Source organism: Ixodes scapularis, unplaced genomic scaffold (assembly GCF_016920785.2).
Source record: "Ixodes scapularis isolate PalLabHiFi unplaced genomic scaffold, ASM1692078v2 PGA_scaffold12__126_contigs__length_90152505, whole genome shotgun sequence".
Lineage (NCBI taxonomy): Eukaryota > Metazoa > Arthropoda > Arachnida > Ixodida > Ixodidae > Ixodes > Ixodes scapularis.
The window spans coordinates 70,840,253-70,854,929 of record NW_024609838.1 but is presented as its reverse complement, the minus strand read 5'-3'; the positions used below and the strand labels follow the sequence as shown (position 1 = coordinate 70,854,929).

Sequence of the window (14,677 nt, the reverse complement as noted above, 5' to 3'; positions counted from 1 at the left end):
CGTGGCTGCAGATAAATCGGTCGTCATGTCTGCACGAACACCCTGCACCTTTTGTATGACGCATGACCAGCGTGACTGGGCAAAATTTTGATAGACACTCATTTGGATCGAAATTGGTTCAACGCACCAATAGACACAGTTGAACAATGCTTACCCAACTTATAAGTCACATTATTCGCCTCTTTCTCGCGAGCTTATTAAAGTGCTTTTTTTTTAATTTGGTTCGAAAGGTTGAGAGGTTCTGGCAACACTGCTGTAATATGGTGTTGGTACGGCTTCCTCTCATCGGGTTACAAGTTTGATGGTGTGAAATTAATGCAGGGAAGCTCACCGAAGCAAATTAAAAATAAAACGCGCGTAATACTCTGATTTTTAGACTGCCCACTCGACTTGCAAGTTACGCAAGATCCGCCACCACCCCTACTGAAGAGCGCGGCTAAATTTGAATGTAGGTCTTGGCCATAAACTTCATTTTCCCTTTTCTCAAGAGCTATTTTGAATTTTGGGGGAAAATAAACAAAATGGCAGAAATAGTAAAACCAGTGTATTTTGAAAATCTGCTTAGTGGCCTGGAGCGCTTCTCTGACTGGTGTGTTTCGCGTCCTATCCTACCGGTACATCTAAGGGGTCCCGAAGCGGCAACAAATTATGTCACAGAAGCCGAACTGTCCTGCTGTCGGATGTCGCGATCCTGGCAGTTCGTCGTAGAAATGCTGGCGAAAAGCACGAGCGAAAGCGAGTGTCGCTGTCATCACGGTGTCCTAACTTCAGGCTGCTGAAGCTTTCGTGGACTGAAGAGCGACCTGCAGCAGGACAGGCGTCTGCCACACGCACCACCCATGCTGGGACACCGCCAAGATCGTGACCGGCGGCGACAGCACGACACTTCTACGACGTACCCGCCAATCGGAAATCGAGGGACCACATTTTTGGACGCGGTAAACGCATCAATCGGAGACGCGTTCCAGGCACAATAGTTTGAGTAGCTCAGAAAGCAGTCGGCTTCCTTACCACTCAAACTGTAAGCAAAGTATGGGATTGAACACGACTGTTGCGTCATCATGCAGCTGGGATTCGGTGCCCTCGCCGATTGGTCACGAACCCCGGCCGAACGCCGACTCGGCAGTCGTGTCCAATCCGCGGCCCACGCTGGCCTGCGATCGGTGACGTATCGAAACTCCAGCACGGCGGCCTTGTTTGTTGTCCAGGAGGTGCTGCATCCCTCATCCCGGCCGAGGAAGAGGGGGCCAGGCTATCGGCGGACCGGGCGCAGAAGTGCACGCCGAGAGAAGAAAGCCAGAGACCCCCGCCGCGGTCCGATGCGTCGGTCCGCCCGCCGCCCGGCTTTCTCGCGGCTCGCAAGAAAGAAGCCAGATTTGTTTTCAAAGGCGGGAGGGCCTCCGGGGGCCGCAGTCTCGTTTCTCAATCGGCTAAGTGGACGGACGACTCCCTCGCCCGCGGAAACCCAGGGCTGACTCCTCGAGCCCGCCCAACGCGACCACTGCAAGCCAGCGTCTCCGAGGCACGCTCCGGAAGCGCGCGTCCCTCGAAAACCCTTTCGTGTTCGCATCCCTCGTTTCCTTTTCGAATCCGTTCCCGATTCAATTGGCTAAAAAGCAGCGCCGAAAGCCGCCGTCTCACTTCTTGTAGATCGGAGGAAAGGCGGTCTGCAGTCAAAGGCGTGTTTCTTCATGGTACGATGGCCCTGTCACATGGGACATACAAAAACTCTGCAGACATAATCGAAACGCACATCTGTATGAAGCAAGCATGCTTCGTCGAACCTGCTTGAGGCGCAGATAATTCTCTCATCCTGCCTGCAGACTGTGTGCTTTGTATGATGCAAGAGCAGGTTAACTGCAGCTTGAGGTTTTCAAGAAGCGAACGGGTCCTTTGCTATCTGTGAATTTTCAGCTTACATTATGTCCTCCGCAACATTTCAACATATTTGAAATCGAGGAAAGGAAGGTATATTTCATTTAGAGAAATTAACGCGGTGGAAGATCTGACCGTTATATCGTCACGAATGAAAATTGATGAGGCGATGATAACTGAAGAAACTAAACGTTTAATGGGGCGAATCTGTGCCTAAAACAAAAAGGGGAGGGAAGAAAAAATTACACCATCTTCTTGAGGGGAACCATGGCGTGATGCGGAGCATCGTTCCATCACACTTCATCGGAAGAACGAAGTGAAGTGGAGTCAACAGCGGTGAACTGAACGCGCGCAGAAATTGGTTTGCTCTTTATGTTTATACAGCCTTGATGGAGATGCGCCTCAACGGGTAATCGGTCTCTTCGCTGTAGATGAGAAATTTAGCCAGTGCAGTACAACCGCTAACCTGGGATTCTTAACGTGCATCACGCATTAGTGATCACACGAACGCGTGCCGGTACGAAACTCATCCAGATGGAAACGGGCGGGGGTGGCGGGGACTCGAACCCAGGAGGTTCCCAGCGCAAGCTTTCGCTCCACGCTCCGAGCTGAGACGCGTTAGCCCACTCGGCCACTTCCTCCCCTTGAACACGCGCAGCGCGCTACCGCTGCTTGTATTCAAACTTGAAGGAGAAGAAACTAGAGGAGGAGAGTTGCGCCTGCGCGCGCGGTGTGAGTAGAAGCGAACGCACGCGAAGTGCACGCAGCTGGTAGCTGCGTGCACTTCGCGCAGCTGTTGAAGAGAGAGAGAACGCACGCGCAGCTGTTGGAGAGAGGGACGCAGCTGGTAGCTGCGTGCACTTCGCGCAGCTGTTGGAGAGGGAGAGAACGCACGCGCAGCGAGGAGAGTTGCGCATGCGTAGTGTGAGTGCGGACTACGACGCCGCGGGACATAGCCCGAGCAAGAGATGCTCCGCATCTAAAACAGCAGAGCCTCGCGCGCGTCGATGACGGCGAAATTGAAGAATAGAGCGCTGCGGCGAGACTGACCCCGGCTCGCCATGCACGCGGAGCCCCTTTTGTACACGCGTGGGCTTCGTGAACATTCGGTGAAGAAGGTTCGGTGCTTAGAACACTCCTCGAATCAGCAAAACGGTTCTCGAATTTACCAGAACATCACTTTACAGGGTCCACAAAAATGGGTAGCCGCGGCAAGGAATTGAACCCGGCCTTTTGCGCTGAAGGCAACCACGGGCGCCCTGCCAACTTCGTCAGCTGCGCGCGCAGCATTATAGTGCCGTCTTTGTCTTATGGAGGCACTGCCACGGTTTGTTCCGCGCCAACAAGACAAGATGGCGGAGAGAACACGGCATTTTCCGGTTGCCAGACTCCCAACTAGGGTTGCTAGGTTGTCGCCATCTTCGAAACACTGCCCAACAATCCCAATATAAGCGGCACTGCACGTGGACATGCAGGGTGTTCCAGATAATTTAGACCAAACTTTAAAAGAAACAGAAAAAGGAGCGCTTTATTGGTGTGAAACCAACTGTTCGTTGTTAGCAAGCGTCTTACAAAACTGCAAAAACTTTTCTAGTGCGCGCTTGCAGCGCTCTCAGAAGTGCTCTGAAAGAACGAGGATCACCTTATCATTGACGCGCTGCTTGAGACAGGGCTTTGAGGACGCAAGTGCTCGCGCCTATCCTTGGGACCTGCGCCATCACGAAGCCCTGTCTCGGACAGTACGCGCCAGTGATAATGGGCACTTTGCATGTTCCTTCAGAACACGTCTGAAAGCTCTGCAAACCTGACGCGCATGCGCAGAATCACGTGTTATATATATATATAGCGTAAACTACTTCATTTTCGCGAGGACCTAATTTTCGCGAATTTCGCGAATCGCCTACAATTCGCGAAAAATAGGTCCCGCGAACAATTGAGGTAAAATGTAAACACATTGGATTCTATATGGAGATCCCACCGCGTCGCGAAGATTAGAACCCGCGAATTATTCCAAAACTTCACCTTTGACCTAAAACGCGAAATATTGAGACCGCGAAAAATAAGTCGTTTACAGTATATATATTTATTACCCTAGAAAGAAAGCCCGCAATATATATATATATATTGCGGGCTTTCTTTCTAGGGTAATTAAAAGAAGCGCGCAAAGTGAATAATGTAACAACCACCTTAATTCGGTGTTAATGAATGCTCTCTACAACTTTTTAAACAAACAATTTAGAAACTAGATAATTCATCTCGGTTAATAAGTTACTAGACGCGCTAAAAAAAATTGATGCTCTTTCCGAAGACACCTGCTAACAAAATACAGCCGCCTTCGCTCCCGCAAAAAGGACCGTTTTTTTGTTGTTGTTTTTTTTTTGTGTGTTTGTTTATTCAAGCTATTTGGGACTTCCTGTATATAAGCGATACGGCATATAAATTTCTTCATTCGGGAGCTCTAGTAGATCGCTCCGATACCTCCGATAACGGTACCCGATAATGATGTGACGCATGCGCAAAGACGCTGCCAAAGTATTGGGTATCATTATCGGAGTTACCGGAACGATCTATTAAACTCTCTAACGTATTCGCCAAGCCAGCAACGCCTATTTTATGATATTTATTACATTTTTTGCTAGAGGGAGTAGTGCTACTTTGTTATCCGCACGCAGTTGATATAAAAACCATTGATAAGTGCCCCGCTGTTGAGTGTGAGTTGACAGCGTGCCATTAGAACGTGCATTGCATATCATCGATGCTTTTGATGTGGATTATTGATGAGCTGTTTTGCCCTCAGCTCGAACTATTGATCCTTGTGCCGATCAATGACTCTTAGTGATCAATATACGCGAAGGAGAGGAATAAAAAAAGAACGAAAGAGATTTAAAAAAAAAAAGATCGCAAATGGATTGACGTTTTTTTACCGCTTCCACTCTATGGGTTCTATGACTGACTGCCTTCAGTTTTTTTTTTTTTATTTTTGTTTTTTTTTTGCATTTATTTATTTTATTTTATGTTTCTTATTTTTGTTTTATTTTATCTCAAAGCAGTACACATTCAGTGGTTGAACTCAGAGCTGCTCGTTCTATGTTGAGTGGCACTGAGTAGCAGAATACTACTCAAGCTTAAGTTAGGTAGCAGAAAAGCTACTCAAGCTGCGTTGAGTACCACTGAGTAGCAAAACGCTACTAAAGCTTGAGTTCGGTAGCAGAAAAGCTACTCAAACTACGTCTCCCTCTCCGTGAATTAGAGTAAATAAAATTGAATTGATTTGAATTGAATGCGACAGACACCATGAGCACATAGAAAAATAAAAACAAAATAAATGTTTTATACATTTCATTATTCTGAAACACAGCGTAACATATATCAAGAAGAAAATATTTTTTTACACCAAGACTTTATTTTTTTTTTTCACTCTGCTAGATATACATAGTATTGTCAGAGATGAAGGCGAACAGACGATGAATGATGAACTCAAATAAAGGTTAAATCAGCGAACTTGCGCCAGAAACAAGGGAAAGAACGAGCGTCCAGAAACTAGCAACGAGCGTCGAAGGTAGCAGCGGCGAGCGTCGCGTCACAGCCGGCTGGAGCGAGAGCGACGAGAGGGATTAGCGAGTTTTAGTAGACCATGTTTCCCCCTCCGCTAAATGAGTGTCCAAACAGGACACTACAAAACGCACGACTCCGACAAATCGTGAAAGTTGAAGCGGGCTTGAAGCGGGCTTGAAGCGGGCGCGTCCGCTTCAATTTTCATGATTTGTCGGAGTCGTGCGTTTTGTAGTGTCCTGTTTGGACACCCCTTGAGCCCCTCCGCTACCCGGAACTCTACAGCCAAGGCCATCGGCACGCAGGCGCAGTGGCGGTTTCTTCGTAGCGGAGGGTTAGCGGAGGGGGAAACACGGTCTACTAAAACTCACTATTAGGGAGATTTAGTAGACCGTGTTTCGCGCTCCCCTCCGCTACGAAGAAACCGCCACTGCGCCTGCGCGCCGATGGCCTTGGCTGTACAGTTCCGGGTAGCGGAGGGGCTTAGCGGAGCGGGAAACACGGTTTACTAAAACTCGCTATTGAATCCGCAAGGCCACGCTCGGACGTGCAGTGCGTTTTTGACACTTTCTTTTTAACGTTCGAGCGCTCTGCTATTTATTTAGTCCCATATTTCTCACACAGTCAACCGACACATATTTGTTCAATTTCTCCAAATGCCTCATTCAAGAAATAAACTAAGCACCCAAAGTTCCTTCTCTTTCGTGACAAAGGTCTATGCGACCCCAACGCCTAATTGCTTCGGTGAAATCTTGCGGCAACCGTTTTCAATAAAATAACATTTTCTTTTAGATTTTTAGCACGTTTTGAGAATTCTGCGAGATCGTCTTAAATGGCGACCAAGCATCTTCACCTCGTTCCGCGGAAAGATTTTCTTCTCTGGGTCGCTAAACTCGTGGACACAGAGATTCTTTGCGTTATGACGTAGTGGGGGGAGTGACCGAAAGAGCGCCGCAAAGTTGTCTTTTCTCACAAACCCGCAGATCTGTTTATCTTCGTGACGTTTTTCAATTGAAGGGGCGAAAACTCCCTAGCACTCCCTAGGTGCCGAACAAGAGCAGCACGAGAGAGAGCGCGGAGACGACCGTGGTTCATACGCGTGACGCCACGACAAAAGATTATTAGCTGCGACCGACATGTTTGATAAGCTTCAAAAGGCACGGCGCAGGCTTGTGGTAATTGCATTCTAAAATCAACACCGTCAAAATTGACAGCCCGATATCCTTCTTATTTCTGTCGATAAAGCAGAAGCAAAAATCACCAAGAACGTCCTCGCTGAGTCCTCGCTTTCCGCAGAAGCAGCGCTAGTTTTCGGTGCGAGCCAGACTTGTGCCTATCTAAATACTGTAGTCACGATACTTTATTTTAAATACTTTTTGAAGTATCTTGCAAATACTTTTGATCGAGATCTATTTGATACTCTATTTTAATTACATTTCTGAGTATTTTGTACTCATTGTCTGAAATACATTTTTGAAATTCCGTCATTTTCCGACTTTTTTCGTATCAAGTGGCATCGGCGTAGCACGAGCATGCGTGAACATTCTTTCGGGCAACCAAATCACGTTGCTAGCTCCGATATGCTACGGTGACTTCTGGCCTGACAACAGGTGTCAAGCGAGACTTTCTCAAACGATCGTTAGTCGATCCGATCATGCCTTGGACTGATTCAGCGGCGCATCCGCCGGCTGCCTTACAGACTCGAGGGGGCCGCATCAGCGCGGTAACGCGATAAAAAAACTACTCTCATATTAAAAAAGACACCTTCTCGACACTCCATTGGTTGTGAAACACTTCCTTTGCCTTCCCTTCTGCAATATACTCTCACTCACTCAGGCTGTCACACTCATCATGATGGAAGACGAAGGTTCTGTCATACACCGTGGCTGTATCTAAGGCCATATTTAGAATGTGTGTCTGAGAAAGGCAGCCATCTGCAAGTGAAATGCAAGTTATGCCTCCCCAAGACGAAGATGATCTCCGTTGACAAAGCTTCAAATTCCAATATCCGGAAGCGGTACGTTTGAATTTTTATTGGGGCTTTCAGGCTTCAGCTCTACATGCACAATTGTTATCCCAAAGCATTTGCATTCCAGACAACTCCTCTCTGTATCTATTTCGCTCAAACTGCAATTGAGATAAAGAACGATAAAGTAGAGAATTTTTAGTGTTGTGTCGTTGACCCGCAGTCCCGGGTTTTTTTCAGCCATGTGAAAAAACCTATTGAGTTTAGTATTGCATTTGGCGATTGTACTTCCTTTTGTCAGGGTAAACCGAAATTATGCGGTGATGTCTTCCAGCGCAGACGAGGGCGGATATCCGACGAGAAGTTCGAGAATCAGCATCTGTTGCTTGCCAATAAACCATTCTGGTAAACCAGATTCGCGCAACTGTATAATTTTGTTTGTCACTGACGTCGATACAAATTACACAATGCGTAAGTATTTGTAAAAGTAATTGAATTACATTTCTAAGTATTTGTACTCTACTCAAGATACTTTACAGTGAAAGTAACTTGAGTATAGTAGTTTAAATACATTATGAGCAGGTATTTAGTACGTTAACCTAAATACTTTTATCGAATATCTCGTCCAACCCTAGTGCGAACCAAGCCGATCGTGCACGCCGAACGCTGAAAGAGTCCTCCTGTTCAATACATGTTCAGAGTGTGTTCCCAAACAATGGCGCACTCCGACAATCGGAGCAGCTGCTACTAATGGTGGCGTGCGCGAACTACTAGATATCATCATCTTCGTTTGTGACGAAACGGGTAGGAGAGAGAGAGAGAACTCTGACGGCACGGCGTAGCAGATTCCTCGCTTCGTCCGATCGCTTCATGCATTTTTCGCATCTATCACGTGCGTTTCTCGCGTTCCTTTTTTTTTTTTTTTTAGAGCGCAGTTTTTAGTTGCATGTTTTCGGGTTGAGCGGCGTCGCCGTCGCCGTCGCCTCTGTACCGTCGCCGTCGTCGGCGGCGTAACCGCGCGTTGCATTATGGGACGTTTCCCATAATGACGTCACAGGTAGTTATGAAAATTTCCCGCTAAATGGGAGGGGAGCAGGAGAGGAGGAGGGGAGGGTACGGGGGGGTGAGAGGCGTACCCTCCCCTTCTGCTCCTCAAGAGCTGCGCTCTAATTCAGCATTACAGAGAATTATAAACGTCTTGCATTGTTATTTTTTTTCTTGTGATATTTGTGGGATAACTTTTTATCTCGGGCTGGGCGTCGATTGAAAATTTTAACCCGATTATTCGCCACCATTTAATCGATTACTTATTCGATTAATCGGTTTCACTCATCGCCATGCAGAAAATGTTTTAAAAAGTAAAATTTTTTTTTTCTTTTTTTTTTTTTTGCTGAATATGTGATAAACGTTACAATGTACAGTTTTGGAATTTAAATCAACCTTGAGGTGTAGTTGACAACAGCCAAAAGACTGTCCTCAACAGTCAAAAGCCAAAAAGACACCCACACTCACAAATGATCAGTTCAGCCGGAGAAGCAAAGACGTTCGTTCAACATCATGGTAAACCGATGAAGGTAGGAAAATATAAAACGCAAATGAAGACATAAAATGAACAAGCATCGTATCACGTCGCCTGTTCTTTTTCTTTTCTTCCTTCGCGTCTTGCGCTTTCTTACCGTAGTCTCAGGTTTCCCACCCTGTTCAACTCACACCAGCTCGCCTGAACTCGGACTATTATTCAGGTTCGCTGATAATCTCCGGCAAAGCGAACCTCCTTGATTGTTCACAGCAGCCTCTGCTGGGCTAAACGGGCACTCACACGGCGTTGAAGCGGCTGAAAATACGTATAACCTTCTCAACTTCTTTGAAGTCACGAAATCTCGCCTCTACTATCTACATTAGGTCAAACTTTCACCTAAAGTTCACATTCATACAGGTGCTCTCGTCCCCACCTGCGTTCTAAAAGCCTTGAAATTTTACCTTTTTGTTATTCAAAATTTAATTAATAAACCGGTTAAACATGTAATCGCGATTAAAGCATTAATCGATTATTGGGTAAGTTAATCGATTAAGTGCCTAGCCCTCAAAACTTGAAGACGTGGTACGAATGACGGTGCTAAGCAAACATTTTTGGTGCTGAAGTGTCAAAGCTCCGCGACGCGGGAAAGTCAAACTTTAAAATCTATATTATGTGTGCAGTAAATGCCTCAATGAAAGCGACTTGGGCCCACTGCGTTCTGTGAGTTGTGGACTCGTATTAATTCCAAGTTGTTTTGTTTTTTTTTTTTTTTTTTTTTGCGTTTGAAAACCAATAATTACGTTTCGCACGTTCGACGCAAAAAGTGCGAAGTCACTTCCAAGATCGACAACTCGAAGATCCAGCGAGTCGCGACACTTGGGTTGCACGTGACATCATCCAAAGAGCGCTCCGATGACCATCAGAGAAGAGGGGAAGAGGGAGCTCCCCTCTTATCAGGATCCTTTTTTATGCCTCCCGGAGCAAAATGATTTGTTGGCCTAGTTGGTTAAACATTACGAAAATTGAAAGGCGCTTGTCCTGTGTAGTCTCTCTTTTTCGCGCTTTTTTTAATTTTCATAGTGCCTCCCCGATTTGCACAGACCGTCGCTATTCTCCTCCCAGAAGATGATAGAAGATTACCCCGTCACTCAAAATTCTTATAAAAGCAGCTTCCCTCTCCTCCTCTTACATGGTGGTCAAAAGTATGCAATGTGACGTCAGTGCAACCCATGTATACACCTAAACTTGATGGATTACGACCATTTGTATTTGTTTTTGCGGGTCCAAAAATATTTGGCAGAACGTGTCGTGCACTTCTCAGCGAGAATTTCGAAATTTACAATTCATCTTCAATACAAGTTGAAGAAAACCATTTAACCAATTGCCCTAATTTCACGGGTCAAGCCCGACACTTTAAAGAAAAGGTTCTGTGTGAGAGAGAGAGATCGGACGGGACGGCGCGGCAGATTCCTCGGCTCGTCCTCGGCTCGTTTGTGTCGTTTTTACCCGCAATCTGGAGGAAAGGGGGAGGGGGGGGGGGGGGGGGGGGGGGGGTATGTTATGTTTAATTTACACCAGCTTGTTTGCACCCTTACATTCACTTCAGAAATTTCGGTTTTCGCTTTGAAAAGAAGTCGCGATGTCGCAAACCCCTTTATCACGTACACGATTTATTAAAAAAGGTCACATTAAAAAGAAAAAAAAGCTTTCACTTAGAGTTGGTCCGCACAGTATGGTACGGATACTCGTCAGCAACTGAAGCATCGGTAGCCGGCAAGCTTCATATATTAGCCAAAAGAAGTGCTGCGCCGCCACGCGAAACGGGGACGCGCGCGGAACTAAGATGACAGCACGTACTACACTCTGGTGACCGAAAAACAACATTTCCATATATATAGCCTCCGAAAGATCCAACAGAAAGAGAGTCAGAGACGTCGTGACTCACGCCGCACAAGCTGTCATATCAAGCTCTGCAGGCTCGTTTTTGAATATTTCAAAGATTGTGTCTTTTCAAGGTTGCTCTAAAAAAAATGTTGTACTTCCGTCTTACCAGAAAAAAAAAAAAAAAAAAACAACCTCATACAGAATCTTTGGAACGTATCAGGTGCTATCAATTCACTCATGAGCAAACTAACATGAGCACTCAGTGAAATTACTTGGCGCGCCCATCCGTTCGAATCACACTCGCTAAATTTAGCACACGAGAGCGCCCGCGGTGGCGCCACCGAAACATCTCGTCGCCAACTGATGACGCGCACTTTTGAAAAATGATCTATTGTATTTACGTCTTCGCAAACCCTGAATCAAGGGCGTCGATTATCCAGCCCAAACTAAAAAACAAGACTGCTCAATTTTTTTCTTTTTTTTTTTTAATGCGAAAGCATTAATTGGGTTTCATTGAGTGAATCGGCGTTATCAGCTTTTGAAGCCGGGCCAAACGGTACCCAATTTCTCCTGTTCGATGGAGGATAAGTTCCCATTGGCTGGCGCCCGTCATAGTTTCAAGGAGCGCCGCCCCACAGAGAAGCCCTCTCCATGGCGCTGCGGCCCCCGCGCCGGTAAAAACAGGGTGGCGAGCGCTCGCCGGAGGCCCCGAGGGGCAGGGAGGGGGGGGGGGGGGGGGGGGTGCTTTTTTCGGCGCTGACGAACATCGCGGCGCTTTAATACTCGCACCGCAAAACTCGAAGCAGTACTCAGCGGCGTTCAATTCGACATTCATGCTTTCGCATTCACAACTCACAAATGCTGAAATGCCCTCGATATTTTTTTGTTTTTGTTTTATACGGCAGTTTAAAATTAGGTCAAAATCAATCAATTGCGATTAATACTTTTTGGCACTGTGTGTAGTTTTGTAGACATGTGGTCTCAAAGTTACGTCTTAGGGGTGGATTTTCATGGCAAAGCGGGCGATTACATTACAACGACGTTGTGTGTTGTAGTAAGTGAGCCTCTGTGGTTTTGCGAATTGCGTCTGGTTTAGGCTCTTTGCAGCATGCGATGGAAAGGGGGGGGGGGGGGAGGGGGGGGGTTAGTGATTGGCTGTGGGGTGAAATAACAATACGATTAGATGCAGGAGAGTGGCATCTCATTGGATTCCGACCGAGAAATCTCTGCGAGGGAAGTGGGTCTGAGCAGTCCGATGCGAACGCTGGCTCCTATAGCGCTTGCGACGTGCTAGAAAGCAGTTCGCACCTTGCTAGCAAATAAAACCTTCTGTACTCTTCTGCTTCGAAGCGGCATCTGGGTCCACGTGTCGGCGGATCCCGAATGCAGCCCCTATGCGCTCTGAAACAAGTCCGTGCGTCTACTTTCCCGCACAAAACTCGGAGAGCCAATCACTGCAACTTACGGAGGCAGCTCAGCGAATGATGATGACAAAACATATGTTTAGACCAAAAAACGCAGTCTGAGTTGTCACATTAAGCAATGCAAAATGTCACGCTTGCATTGCTTAATGCAATGCAATGCAAGACTGCGTTTTTTGGTCTAAACATATGTTTCGTCATCATCATTCGCTAAGCTGCCTCCGTAAGTTGCAGTGATTGACTCTCCCAGTGTTGTGCGGGAAAGCAGACGTAAGGGCTTTTTTAGAGTGTGGGAAGTCCCCTGGAAGGCGATGCCGTCGGATCGAATGCGAAGGGCGAATCGTCTGAAATCTCCGTGCTGGAAATCTTAAAACATTTTCTGATCAGTGCTGAACTAAGTTACAAACTTGATGAATCCTATTTCATTATTTCCCACGGAAGATCGCGACGGCCTTTAGACTAATTCTGACGCTGGGCGAAGCAGGCTGAAGCTCCCCATGTGCTGATGTTAACACATCTGACGTCACGACAAGATGGCGAACCAGTAGAGTTGCAGGTTAGTTTCGGTTTCGGTTGTATCATATTTCTATAATTTAAAATTATATAAAACTTGGGAAAAGTTACTCGCTCCTGTAGGCCCAGTTTTTTTTAGCTCTTCAGAAAACATGTTTAGTTTAAAACATTCCAATCGACGCGGGTGCTTTGTACTTTGCTCAAATGCGGCTTAGAATAAATTCATCACGTTTAAAACTGATGAAACATGCTTTCGCTTTTCTCCCCACGCAATAATATACACAGAAAAAAAAAAAAGAAAAAAACGAACATAGTTTATTTTCCCAAATCGCAGCCAGAACCTCGACCGAACTAAGTTCGCGTGTTTCTTTTTCATACGGCCTGTTCCGTCGCAAGAGAAAGTATGCGCAACTTTCTGCGGAGGGGGGTGCTGCGGCCCGAATATATTCTCGTTATTCCACCTTTCTCTTCAATATGTTCTGTTCCGCGTGGCTCAATGAGTTACTGTTGAGTCCCGAGTTGCAAGCCCACATCGGGGAAGACTTCTGGCGTGCCTTCCCACCAACTGCCCAGACGAATCGCTAAGCCCCGGATGGAAGAAGAGGATACCAAGGCAGAAACTTACTGTGAACGCTAAAATATCCATCTACGGCTGTGCGCAGCAGGCACTTTAAACCGGGGATTACGTACCAAAATACCCCATAAAGAAGCTCCTCCCTGGAGCCGTGCTCAGGGTGATCGATCAGTCTTCGAAGGACCCAACGCCTGAGCCTACGAAAGCCCGAAGAGAACCCGTTTTGAACTAGTCGGCCTCGGCGCCGGCAGGCAGAAAGCGGGAGGCAGAGCTCCGAGAGGATTGTGAATGGAGCGAGCAAGATGAACCAAGTGGTTCTCAAGCGGTATTCACAGGAGGGAGAAATCCCAGAGATCTCTCCCCGGCGCGCGCATCCCGCGACGAAAACGTCAGGCTTTTGCGATGCGGCGTTGTGACGTCAGCTACGTATGAACACCACTTATGAACACCGTATGAACACCGCTTGAAGCGCGCGCTCCTGTACCTTTGACTGCATAGCCATGACACAGACTGCACAGCCGGAGCTGCTCAGCGGCGCAGCTCCCGGCCGCTCAGTGGCGCTTTCAGCCAACTATCTGCAACTATCTATTCGCGTCTCCAGCTCGACGCTCGCCCTCCCGCGGCGGAAACGGGAAGCGCTCTAGTGAGGGTCCCCCGATTCTCTTGCTCAGCGGGCACGGCGGAACTGCTCGCGATCATGGCTCGCGGAATGTCGTTTCCGAATGCAAACAACACTCTTCACTGTCCCAACGTAGTGCTAGAGCCGGTATGGGATTGTACCTTACTGAAGAGTTTTAGTATTGCGCATAGTAGCAAACGCAAGCGGTGTGCGTTTGCGTTAGAGTTGCGTGCCCCACGTTGTGCGTGCGCCTCATCGCCATGCGCCATCCAAGACCGCAATTTCGGGCTCCGCGCACGCGCAGTGTGGAACGCGCAAAGCTAACGCAAACACACAGGGCTTGAGCTCGCTCGTATACGCAATATTAAAACTCGCAGCTGTTTCACCGGCTTCCAACGCCAACGAAACGTGCTGCAGTGAGCAGACGTGCAAGCCGGTAGGCGTTCCTTCGAACTGGAAAGGCTGAGATTGGCAAAACGACGGCGAGCAGATACAAAAGTAAATAAATGTTATGAAAAAACTATTAATTAAAAAAAAGCTTTTTTTTTTTTTTTTACTTTTGGGCATTTGGTCTGGAAGTATTGGCGGCGACTTTGGACGTTTCGCCGATTGTCAAAAGTCGCGACTTTGATAGCACAATATAATTTACCCACAATTAATGTAATTTTACATGGATTTCTCACATTAGCTAGAATATTTTCATTGATTTTAGACTATTTTTATTTTATTTGTAATTAAAATGCAGCAATTGGAA

General features: G+C 47.0%; 1 protein-coding gene across 1 annotated transcript in view; it reads right to left on the bottom strand.

Moving 5' to 3' along the window:
* LOC8050708 (metalloprotease TIKI1) overlaps positions 1-14,677 on the bottom strand; it is a 93,332-nt gene that overhangs the window by 26,117 nt on the left and 52,538 nt on the right. The gene's annotated exons all lie outside the window — the stretch shown is intronic.